The sequence below is a fragment of the Xiphias gladius genome, chromosome 5 (genome assembly GCF_016859285.1).
Source record: "Xiphias gladius isolate SHS-SW01 ecotype Sanya breed wild chromosome 5, ASM1685928v1, whole genome shotgun sequence".
Classification (NCBI taxonomy): domain Eukaryota; kingdom Metazoa; phylum Chordata; class Actinopteri; order Istiophoriformes; family Xiphiidae; genus Xiphias; species Xiphias gladius.
In genome coordinates this window covers 9,920,665-9,934,071 of record NC_053404.1, presented here as the reverse complement: position 1 = coordinate 9,934,071, position 13,407 = coordinate 9,920,665, and the positions used below count along the sequence as shown (strand labels likewise).

General features: G+C 40.7%; 1 protein-coding gene across 1 annotated transcript in view; it reads right to left on the bottom strand.

Annotated features, from left to right (window-relative positions):
- zfhx4 (zinc finger homeobox 4) overlaps positions 1 to 12,539 on the bottom strand; it is an 86,811-nt gene extending 74,272 nt beyond the window's left edge. Inside the window, exon 1 of the mRNA XM_040126855.1 lies at positions 12,210 to 12,539. The gene's annotated coding sequence lies outside the window, so the exon portion shown is untranslated. The remainder of the gene's footprint in view (positions 1 to 12,209) is intronic.
- Between the last annotated feature and the right edge of the window lie 868 nt (positions 12,540 to 13,407).

Genomic DNA, 13,407 nt, shown 5'->3' with positions numbered 1-13,407 from the left:
GTTGTGTGTGTGTTTGTGCACGTTTTTGCACATCTACTGTCCATCTCTTTTTCTACACAGTTGAGGAAAGCAAGTCGCCAACTAATTGTGGTTTTGTGGTGTTATGTCTTTAGTAATCTGCCTCTTTTTGTCTCTGCATCTCACCAGAGACATGGATTAGTGCTAAAATGATGACTGCTTAATCCTTGATTCGCCTGTACTAAATAAATATTAATCTAGCCTGCTCATCATGCTCTTGTAAGGTACAACATACACAATATGAAAGGGCTTAGCTGTTACATAAATCACAGCCTTATCTTTTGGATGAGGCAAAAGCATGAGACCATACACACACACACACACACACACACACACACACCATCGGTAGGGTTGGATTACTTGTCAAGTGAAATTAATAATCCTGCTAAATACAAAGCATGAAAAAAATCTCAAAAATGCATGCTTTCCTTGGGGTGTGTAGATGCACACCATTATATACTAGCCTAGGGGAAAATATTAAAAAAAAAAAAATCACTCATTTGTGTTGATACAAACCCCTCTCTATCTCTCACTCTGCCTCTCAGCAGGCTTGTTTAGAAAAAATACTGCTGGGGACATGAAAAATGAGAGCTACCATTGCTGGACTCTCCCTCACTTACTCTCTTACACACACACACACACACACACACACACACACACACACACACACACACACACACACACACACACACACACAGACACACAGACACACACACAAAAGACATGCGCGACACATGCACACACATACACACACACACTTAAATTGACAAGGCTGTGGTAGTGCAGCACAGAAGAGGTTAAGCAAACACTGTCCACGTCAGTCAAGGATTGCACATGCTCAAAGATAGACACAGAGAGCAGTCTCTTACGCAGACATTTCACATCTACCTGGCAAATATAAACGGCTGGTTATGTTGTATCAATTACCATGAGCCTCAGATTCTCTGCTTTATTCATGCTATGCTTGTGAAACAACTTGTATGTGTAACATATTCTCAGACTCAAAAATATTACATAGTATTCTTATATGATTCTTAAAATACTAGCCTCATCACAGGCTTAGCAGTCAGAAATTAAAAACATTCAGTATTTTTCCAGCACTAAAATCAGTTGTGCAAGAGCACTAAGTCCTGCTGATATTTTGGAACCTATTGTTAAGCATTAAAAAATAATGCAGAAACTCTGGCTACTTCTTGCCAAAAGTTCATTCCTTTTTGGGAAAGGACAAAAAATGTCACAAATGTTGCCCTATTTTGTGAAAGATGTCTATCACTATCAAGTGACCCAAAAAAACAAGCTGGTGGTACAGCTTGTGAATACTACATATAGTATTAGTCAATGTATTGTCCCATAGCAGTGTGGTCTCTGACTGTTTTAAATGCTAGGTATCACTCTAATGTGGTCTGAACAAGTAGGGACACCTTGTCTCTCAATTGTGTCAAAGTCAGCCTTATGTTTGCTTAACCTGTGCTTATCTGTCCAATTACACTGTCATACAGAGAAGACAAGAGAAGAGAAGAGAGGAGAAGAGAAGAGAAGAGAGGAGAAGAGAAGAGTGGAGAAGAGAGGAGAAGAGAGAAGAGAAGAGAGGAGAAGAGCCATTGCGATCAAACCTTCCAGTTCTTTTCCAGGGGTAACAATAAAGTTTAAAGTTCAAACCCCAACTGTTTTCTAAAGACGGTACTCGTCAGGACCCTAGCCTTGTCATTATCTTCATAAACATAATCATAGAGCAGGTATCCTGACTGACGCCAGAAGCTATGTGCCCCTTACTTAGACATTTCCCGAGCACTTCTGTGACACGCCACATAAAGACCATTAATGTCTTGAGCATTTCAGTGGGAAAAAATGTGCAAGCCTTGCATAAGAAAAAGCACAGATGAACACACATTAAGGCACATTTGTGTACAGAGATGGGAGCAGGCATAAGGGATTTGTGGAAAAACACACAAAACAAAAATGCGCACATACCTTTTGGTTTACCAAGAGCTCGAATACTCGTGACAGGTCTAATTTCTGGACCCAGGGAATTACTAATTAACTTAAGCTTTTGGCTCTCTATTTAATTAGAGAGGTCTCAAAATGAACTTTAGACCAAAGCCATTTGCTTTTTAAACAAACCCCTTTTTCTGACAGCTGTTGTGAGTTTACTCTCTTCTCACAAAAACCACAAGGAAAGTACAGTTGTTACTTATGCCATCATAGGCTCTTTTCTGGTTACCGTGGGGGGTGAGGGGCAGGGTAGGGGTGGGGGGTGCAATGGATTTGAAAAGTGTACATTTTAATTGGATTCACTACAAACAAACAACTGTCAGATGTAATTAGTTTGGTTTAAGATTAGCACCGCAATATTCCTTTATCAAAAAACACCATGTCATGCATTGCCCATTACCTTATTGTTTGCTGTAAGAAATAACCCCTATTAGATATAAAAGACACAATAACATATTGAAATCTAAGATGTAACATAGAAAACTGCTCAGTGTTCTTACTGTTAAATTATCAACATGAAAATAAGGCTTCTTTCTTTGTGTGTTTGTGTGTGTTAAATTGCCCTTAATATGACAACCAGAGGACCATGGGGGTCATTGACAAGACAGCTGAAGACCAAACTCAGCAATATCTCTCTTTTTTTTCCACTCTCAAACACACGCACATATAGATTACTTATTGTAAAGATTAGATAGATTACTTACCGATTACTTACCGTAAAGCAAAATCACATTCAAACAGATACAACACATACCTTATTTTTTTAAATTATACGTAAAATATATACTGAAAAGGGCATGCAAACACTATGCTCTATTCTTTTACTAAAATCTTTGCCTTTGCTTTTACAGTATTACAAAAAGGTATAAGGGTTAGTGTCTCCAACATGCCAAAAAGGCCAGAAAACCACATCATGAGACTTGTTTAGGTATTGTGTTATGGAAGAGGTACATTCTTCAGCCATACTTTGCTTTTTTAACAATTCCTCAAAAGCCTTCCTATATCTGCTCATCTCAGCTGGGATGAAACACAGTAAAACTCCCCTCTTTATTTAGTCTAGGGGAAGGGAGCTGATACATCAATGAAACCATGTACAAAACCAGTCTTGTTAGTACCTACATTTTCATATACAAGAACATTCCTGTGCCTGCTCTGCTCTTCTTCTTTACTGTCACAGAAAAAAAGAGTCTTTTTTTTCTTCTTTTAAAAGCAAATAATAAAAGATTATTCCACGGCTGAGCCAGGCCAGAAAAAAGAGGCAGGGTTTGAAAGGGATAGTGTTGGCTGGAGTCTCCTCAGGGGAGTTAAGGAGACACGTACTTGCTTGCCTATATTAGATCAGACTGAGACCTACATTGGAAAAGGAAAGATTTTGTTTTTTAATACTGTACATATGTCCCTGTAGTAACAAAATAGTACAGAGAAATATTTATATTTAGTCTGGCCACGTGGGTGACTATTTCAGCACCTGCAGATTGTAAGTAACATCTGTATTTCTATTAGAGGCACACAAGAGTTATGCTGTTACTTGAGTCAAAGGAATGTGGGTTTAAATAATAATAATAATAATAATAATAATAATAATAATAATAATAATAATAATAATAATAGAATAATTGAGGAAGTCTCCATGCAACTCAAGTCCAACTCTTTGATAAATTTGTCTCATTTCTCATTACACTGTTTGTGCCCACAAGTCATGCATAATTAATTAGCCACTTTCTCCCCATGGAGCCCTGCCAATGGCCTTGAAATCAACATGCTATGGCCTTCAGGATTATCGCATGCCAATCATGCCGCATGCATGCGATATACATGCATACAGAAGCACATGCAGATGTTGACACACATACAAATAATATACATGACCTGAGGAGAAAGTAAAGGTGATTTGATGCACATATTCTGATGAAAAAATAGTATAATTGTTATCTAATCTGCAATTAAACATTTTATTAAAATATTTCTACAGGTATACAGTATCACTCTCTCCTTATTTCTCAATTTTTCTTTACCAGTCAGTGCATATGTCCTGTGACTGGGCTCTCTGCCTTTTCAATCCCTGCCTTTGTCTTTGGCCAACAAGGAAGAGAATGTGTCATTTGTCATGAGACATCTTGTGCTATTGGGGTGTATCTTTTCTCAAACCTGCAGAAACTTAGTAATTCATCAACTTTTTTTTCCTCTTAACTCACAGCTTGTCTCTTTTACTACTTTTGGGATGAGGTAGTTGTGCATATTTTTTGTGGTTTTGTTTTTAACTTTGCCAGCTTTTGAAGCTATGAAAATACTTCTGAGAGCAATCGATAAAATGTGGGATATAACCTTTTGTTCTGTGCATTATTTTGTTGGTAAGTAAAAGGGGGACAAACCACTCTAAAACAAAAGGCTGCTGAATGCTTTGTTGAATATGTAAGATGAGGACTTTGAGGCACTAACATGGACCTGAAGGGCTGATTAAGTGTCCTTCACAGTGACAAGAGGACAAACAAATGTCAGAGTCTGAAAGGTAACTGCCGCATCAAGTCTACAACGTTTTAACAGAAATGGACGGTAATAGAGCAAAAGTTTAGAGATATCAGTGAGGAGGGAGTTCCTCTTTGCATTCAAATTGCTGAATCACTTTTTGCTATTAACCCCCCGCCCACCCACCTGATTGCCATGCCTGTGAAACAAACATCCAAAGACGCAAGAAAAAAGATACACAGAGAGAGCAAATCTGTGAGAAAAAGAAACAGGCCTCATAATTTCACCAGCCCATTTTATTTGACCTACAACTTGAGAATCTAAGCCACCCCCAGGGCCCACAGGACATCAGATCAAACAGAAAGAGTCTTCTAACACACGGCCCCAATTGTTCTTTCCTCACTGTACGGAATCCAACCCCTTCCACTTTGAAATGAAAAGAATAAACATATTATTCTAAATGAAATACCCAGACCCATGTTTTTCTGTGGCTAATATCCTGTACGAGATGGCTGATGCAAAATAGGCAAGAGAGTCTGAGAATGGGACACAGCACAGAGGGAAGAGAAAAATCCCCCTCTTTCTATTTTCCCTTAAGAGACTGATGAAGGCCTGGCGAGATGAGAGAGAGAGAGAGAGACAGACAGACAAAGAGACATGAGAGAGAGAGTGAAAAAGGGTAACACAATCCTAACTGGCACTGGACCAACGGCAACAAAAACATTTAGATAACCGCGCTTAATAATGAACGATTTCAGTGAGGACAAAAATTACATTTCCTACAGATAACATGCCCTCTTCCCATAACAGAGCCAAAAGAGCCTAAAACCACGTCATCCTCTACAGTGGTGCACTGGTGCATTATGGTAGGGGAGAGTTGTAGTAACTATATTAGTATCCTTTTACCCCACCGGAGACAATACTTTACTGGTTGTAAGAAGATAGAGTTGGAAGAGCTGAGAGAGAGAGACAGAGAGAGAGAGAGAAATATAGACCCTGCATGACAACTCGACTAGCTTCACTGGAAAAGCGACAAATCACTCCTAAATCAACTTGGCCTGGCACGGCTCAAACAATTACCAATCTGCAATACTCACTACAAGGGCCATTCAAACAGTCCACATACACGTAACCAAGGATTGCTGCAGTGCACTTGATCCTCACAGGTAGTGTGGGTCACAGCAATAACAGCATCTCCACCTTTCCTATCCACTAAGCACTCACTTCCTTTCATGCCAAAGTCTGTCAAGTTGCTTGAGAGGGGAAGAGGCACGAAAAGAGAAGATATAGCGTGGAAAGGAGGCAGAGAAAGAGAGAGGAGTCTTTGTCCTCCTCCACTCAGCCCCAGCACGTTTCCTCCTCAGTTTGGCCAGCATTAGCATATGAAAGGCAAGGGAAGGCGAGCAAAAGGTCAAAGAAAGAGGATCCTGTCCAATGAGACACAACAAAAACAGGCAACACCAGCCTTTGTGGCATTCATGTTATCTACCACCCAACTTCATGCCCCTCCGTAAACCCTGGATCATTTCCATACACCAGATGCAATAGCAATAATTTGTTCATCATAAATTACTCACAAAGTCAAGTTGGGTTATACGGAAGTCACCGTGGCAATTTTAGGCTGTGTCACCTCCCTTGTGCCCCTTCCTACTACTACCATCAGAGCTCACACACACGCAGGCATTCACTCAAAACACACCTGCCTCAAAGTTCCACAGTTCCCTCTACCCAGACGATATCCGACCAAATTTTTAGTAAACATCTCAATAAAGGAAAATGTAAGAACAGTGTAGTTTGATTTGATCCATGAAAGCCGCTCCCTTCCTTCCATGTAAATGCTACCTGAGCCACATCCATCTACTTCATAATTGCACACTCCAGTGCTTTTTGGATGCAGTTTAGTATATACATGGAGGCTAAGGGAGCCTGGAGTTTACCAGTCTCCACACTTACTCTATTATCATACTTATTGCCTCACATGACAGCTTCCAACGGCTGGCATCCGAACAAACAGCCAGAAACATTGGCCTGGTGTTTCCGGGGTCCTCCTCAGCAAACACGGTCTTCTACCAGCAACAGCGGCCAGAGACAGAGGGACTGGAGGGGAGAGATGGAAGAGAGGGAGGGAGAAAAAGAAGAGAGGTAGAGCATTTCATCTCTCTTTCATCTCTCTCACCCAGTCAAGCGTTCAATGCCCCATTCAGCGCCTGCCCAGCATTATGCAAAATAATGCTAATCCCCTTTCCCGTGCTTTCACACTTGTATAAACCGCCGTTCCTGCCTCTGAAAAGCAATTATATCAGTTTACGTTCCTGTCAAACAACAGGATTAGCATGCAAGTACTAGTAGCACCAACTAGGCCCAATATCTATCCACCTTTGTCTAGTGGGAAGCACAGAACATTAAATGTTTGTCCACCCTCCCTCCTAAAAAAGAAAGTCCTACTGCTTGGTTGGAGGTAGCTATAAAGATTTGTTGAAATTAGATATTTGGATGGAATGAAAAAAAGGGTTGAAGGTTTCAAAGGCAAAACTCCTTGTACCTGTTATTTAGGACCAAGCTTTTCTTTGTCTTAATCTCTGTCTTGTACAATAATCAAAAAACAAACTAAGCCATGTCGCTACATAGCGCCATACCAGTCTCACAGTCCAAGTCTCGCTTCACAGAAAGCAGTGTTTTACACATGTGACATGCACAGACTGACACACACACAACACAAAAGGGATCTGTTGCCATCCCCTCCAATACATTGCCGCCACATGCACACAACCTTGCCATTGCAGGTGTGCACATTCAAACACACACACTGAGTAGACAAGGAAAGATGGCAGAGTATTTTTGAATATGCAAATACTCATACAAGCGGAACATGTGTAAATAGGAGTCATTGTGAGTTGGTTTAATCTGGACTGTTGGGCCTCTCTCTCTCTCTCTCTCTCTCTCTCTCTCTGCCCCGCTCATGCTTTGGGGGCACAAGGATGCACACCCATCAGCTAATTGTGCTGACATTAGTCAGCACAATTAGCCAAGTTGTCATGGAAACTAATGAAATTTGGCAAAGCGGCCAGCCAGAGACTTATATGAACTGGCTGGTTCTGTGCTACCACAGGGGGCTGACTGGCTGGCTGCTGGCTGGTTGCCTTACACACACCCATTATTCTCTTTTCTGCCATAATGGTACAATAGAGTCACTTGTATCTCAGCCGATACCCACTGGCAGTACAAGATCTCCGCCTGACAATTTGCATATGTTAATATAATTAAGTGCTAATTACACTAAAACTCGCATATTCACAAGCTCCCTCCCCAGGAGCTACGGAGGGGCTTGATCTTGTTCCAAGTCTTTAACCCTCCTCCGCCTCTTGCTCAGTGTGTGTGATAGAGAGAAAGTGTGTGTTAGCGATGGTGCCCCAGGGCTGAAACAGGAAGCCCCCCTCCCTCTTTGAGACATAATGCTGAACTGCTGTGGACTTCTTAGACTCTCCCCCTACAGGCCTCCCTGAGCCAGGAAACCCTGACACTACTACTGCAGACCATCACCCCCCTTTCTGTCTCTCTCACACCCACACACATACACACACACACACTAAATAACCAGGAGAATATCGAACCTTGATATCTTTAGAATATTCAGCTGTTAGATAGCTCTTGCATCAAAAACTACATGCTTCGAAAAGTTCCATAATGCATGTCGCATAAAACACCATCTATGAAAAACCTAAAGAAGAAGTGTGAAGGAGAGAGTCTGAAAAAGAAAACTTGGTCAATCAGAGTCACATACTGTTGGTGCAAAACACTGATTATGTTTATATATCTTTGGCTGGGATTATAACTACACAGCCACATCTTGGAAACTTCAAAATGAAGAATATATTTTTACTTTGTTAATTCATCTACCAATCATTTGTGTGAGGAGAATCCTGGGTAGGTTTAATATTTAATCTCATTAAAGCTAGTGACCAGAATGATAGCAGTTATTTGAGCCAGAGATAAGAGAAAAAATTTTTTTTTTATTTTTACATGATCCCCCCCAGTGAGTATGCGTGTATGGATGTGAGAGTGTGTCTAGGCCTGCCGATTTAATAATGGAGGACGCGCGGTTGTGCTTTTCACATAATAATGGCCGTGAATCAGGGAGGAAGCCAAGCGGTCGTGCTACAATTAGAGATCTTTTGTGCCTCTTCCTCTGTCTCGTTCTCTCTCTCTTTTCTTGTTTTCACTCACTGACACTCTCTCTATCAAGAGTATATTAAAACAGTCAACTCTGTTCTGCTGCAAAGGCTGGGGGGGGGTCTGCTGTTGGACATGCATATACAGATATATACACATGCATGCACACGCGCACCAAATGGTACAGAGAGGAGGATTAAATAAACACACTGGCACAAACACACACCTATTGGCAGATAGATGCCCGTGTGTGCACTGTCCCTTAATGAATGTATATGGGGAGTCGAAGGGTCCAAGCTCATTTGGTTGACTTTCAATGAGATGTAGCATTATGACTATGGTAATACGCTCCTCCCTTCCCCAGTAATCATACACGGGTCATTGTGTCAGAGTGATTCATTTCTATCACACACATAAACCAGATGTTATTATGCAGGAGATTAAATCTCTCCAAAGGATGTTGATAGACTTCTATGCAAAAAAGGTGAAAAGTGGAGGAGGAAAAGAAGAAGAAAAAATATATTGTTATGGCAGTCCAGCGTATAGTAAGCTATACCGTTTGCGCAAGCATTACGGCTGGTAATGCAGGTTTGGGTGTAGCTCTGTGTGTGTGTATGTGTGTGTGTCTTTGAAAGGGGAGCTCCTGTTCACTAATACCTGCTACTTGGATTACCACAGTGTCTTAAGTATTCAACCGGACTCATATTTTCCCTTTCTGCCTTTTTAGCCAAATTGGCTGATTTTACACTGTAAAGCAGCAATATAGCCCTCCTTACTAAGGGCCTATGGGGGATCCATGAAGAAGAACATTAAAATGCAGCGATAGTCTTGTTGCAAAGCTCCTCTCTATTTCTTTCTCTCTCCCTCTCTCTTTCTGCAGCAAAGGCTTCTAAATCATCCAGCCTCCTCTATTAGACGGGAGACTTATTGAGGTAGAAACCATAAAAAATGAAGAAGGGAAATTTAATCCTTGAAATATTGATTTGCACATTAATATCAGATAGGCAGAGGGCAATCTAGCCGGGTGGAAATGACACATTGTCGACCCCTAGGAGAGGTCCGAGCCAATCTTATAGCTGCATGTGTCTTGGGCCCAGGAGTTATAGGAAAGACTCAGTCCCTGTCTCCCTCTCTCACTCCCTCTCCCATCCTCTCCTCCTCCCAGTATCCTCTCGTCCCTCTCAACCCCCCTCAATCCGTACCCTTAATGAAGGCTGCAATGCTGAAAATGCATTTGCTTTTAATAATCAAGAAGCATTTTCAAGCCAGGAGCTATTGTCCTCCCGGGCTATCTGCCCATCTCTCACACTATATGTTTTGTTTTTTATTTCTTCCCTCTACCACTACAGATAAAATGAATGTTACAAGCTGCTTCACTAACATGCTGAGATATACACACCCAGCCTTTGATAGTGCTAAGACATAATGAACAGAAAAACAAAAACAAGGGGCCTTGGCTTCTGCAAACATAAACCTCAAAAATTCTCTCATTTGCAAGACAAGAAAAATAACAGAGATTCTGTTATTATAGAGGAAGACAATGCCACCATTAACTGATGAAATACACTGCAATTAGACATCATCATTCCCTCTCATAATTTCACTTTTTTGATTTTTTTATTAGTAGGCCAGAGCTGTATTTTTGTAATGAAATGTAGGATTTTATGCAAATGCAGTTAAATCGTCTGAGTAGAAAGAAAATCCATCCAGTCCAAAAACATCAGAGTTCATAGTTTATCAGTCTATAAAACTGATCTGATTTAAGTTAACATTTAACTTGTTAAGTTAACATTTAATTCATAGGAAAAAAGGGTATGTCTTTTTTTAATTTTAATTTTTAAATTCAAGTATCAGTCACATATGGACTGATAATATTAATATATAATAATAATAACTCTGATTATTAAAGCGGTAATAACGTTCCTTATTTGCTCTATGAGATTCTACAGGAAATCCCGTATTTTCATTGAAAATAGGTTGACATTCTGTAGCTATACAAAAACCTGTAACCTTTCAATAATCCAAAAAAAATTCAGTAGTATGACACTTTCGGAAAAACTTCTTTAAAGGCCTCTTTATCGGTGATAAATACGCTCTAAAATCTATATAAAAAATCTATAGAAAAGCCGTGTACAAGTAGACACAGTCCTATAAAAAGGTCGCCTATCCTATATTGGTGAACCGTTCATTTAGAGCATACAGTCACTGTAGGCACACACACTCACACACACTCACTACACCGTTACATACCCGGGTTGAGGCAGCCTGGCCCCTTGGCCCTGATGTTTTGTTTTGTTTTTTCCTCCCGTGCGATCGATGTCCCCCCTGTCACTGTCTTGTTCCAATCCGAGCCAAGTCTATCTACCTACCTAAAAACACAGCCATCAGCGCTTAAAAATGGTGTTGAGAACCCCTACCTTTGCGCTCTGTTTCCTTTAAATGAATACAAAACAACACTAACGACAACTTAAAGATGTTGCAACCAGCATCTCTAGGATTTAAGAAAATTACAATTTATGTAAAGAAATTATAAACCTACCAACAAGGATGGGGACCGAGGGTGGAAATGGAACTTATGTACTATGGATGGAAGGAATTGAAAATGTGTTAATATCATTAAATATAATTTGAGTAGTTTTGTATACATTATGTGCAAGTGCTTAAGAAAACAGGGAACCCAGGAGTTGGCTGGCTCTACAGGGACCCGTCATGCTATCAGTAGCCCGACGAAGGGTCTCCCTTCCGGGCAACGCAGCCATCCACGCTTCGGTAAAGTGAGACTACTTTTAAAGCGTAGCAGATAAGGATGTATGAACTGTGATCGGCAAATACACGTTTCTTTTGTAATCACCTCTTAATAAAGGTGTTACTTCGACTAATTAAAAGCTATACACTTATTCAGACGAAAGGGGATCGTCGTGTCAATTTGGCCTTGAATGCCTGGAAGGTGCATGAAACCCACTCTATTAAAAAAAAAAAAAGGGCTTTGAGCGTTGCGGTGCATCCATATGATCCATTCAAATCAGATATTTGATGGTTGGGAGCTGAAAAAATCAGTTCGGAAGCGGGGGAAAACATGAAGCTGGACCCCTCGACTCGAAACAAGCTCAGAGCGGACATGTCCGAGGGATCGGGCTCCTGGAAAGGCAACACCATATCTTCAACGCAAAGCCACAAAAGGGGAGAAACGCACGTCTAGTCTCGTTATATCTAACGTAAAGTATTCGGTACTTATGTCCACCACACAATCTCGGTAACAATGTATAAACTTTGCAAAAGACAGGTCTGGACATGTTATCCTGCTGTAACACCACGGACACATGGGTAAGAACGCCTCCGATCCTGTCAGTCGCTTGTTTTATCGTAGTCAAAGCGCCGGAATAGCACTAACATCACGATATTCGCCTTTATTCTGGACTAAAAACACCCAGCACCTGTTATCCAAAGAGCCCCGATATCAAAGATCCACCAGCGAGATTGATATGAGATACCCGACCCCTAAATTTAACACACACACACCCCAAACTACTTGATAAAAGTTAAAGGAAAGGAAAAAAACTTACTTATCCCCCCTCCAAAGCCGTCACCTCCGCTTCTGTCTTTGCTCTTGGGTTTTTAAAACAGTCACATCCAGTGGCTTGCGTATTTGGACAATCGAAACGTGGAAAAACAGGTAAAATTACAATAATCCTCCAACTTTATATTGGGAAGAAGGGGTAAAATCACGAATGTCAAGCCTTTTTAGAGCTATCCCTTATTTTGGTTCCGGTGGCGGTGAATGGACGTGTAGACGGGCTGCCTCGCAGTTTCTCTTGTGGACGGGGGTCGGGAAACGGAGGAAGGGAAATGAAAATCCGATATGTCTTTATTCTGCTAATTATTATCGTTTTAGCCCTGTTTAAAAAAATGGCTGATTAAGTTGAGTGCGCATGTCTTTGTGTGTCTATTTCCCGATATGCACTCTGGGAATGGGTAGAGAGACAGAGAGAGAGAGGGCGAATGAGAGAGAGAGAGAGAGAGAGAGAGAGCGAGGGAGGGAGCGAAAAAGAGACTGAGAGGGAGGGAGAGAGGAGAGAAGTGTAATTAGTGAGTTGATCAACAGTCTCCACATTGCAAATGACGAGCACACGGAGGCCTGGCGGCCGCATAGGTCTGTGCGCACAGAAAAATCATTTTGTATGGTTTCTCTCTAAGGGCCAAATCACATGTAGAACAATGGAGAATCGCTTCCTGCACACTAAACAGGCTGGACTAAGAATTACTTACAAGTACTCAGAAGTCATCTTTTTCTATAAAAACAAGTTCTGCATTCTGATAATTCTGAACTTTATCTCAGAATGCTCCAACACACTTTTCTTTTATTTTTGATTTAACAGATATAAAATTAATATTTTGTTCTACCCATGGTGCTTATTTCTGTATTGCATCTGTTTCTTTTTCATCGTAAAACTATAGGCAAATTACTAGATGCGCAGAATTAAAGGTCTTTGCAGATTCCGAGAAATGTTACAATATAAAAATACTTGTGTGACTTTCTATGAGGTCTGGAACAATTTATTAAAATGACTGAAAAAGGGTGAACGTTGTGAATAACACCTTTTTTAAATCAATAATGTGCATAAAAACAGAAAGAAAGAACACATAAGGGGGGAGAATCAAAATCACAAAAACGTATTGTACCGTATAAAAACTGGACTGCATATAGTGTAGAATATATTTTGTAGGTAACATTATTTGTGTACAAATGCACAAAGCGCATTC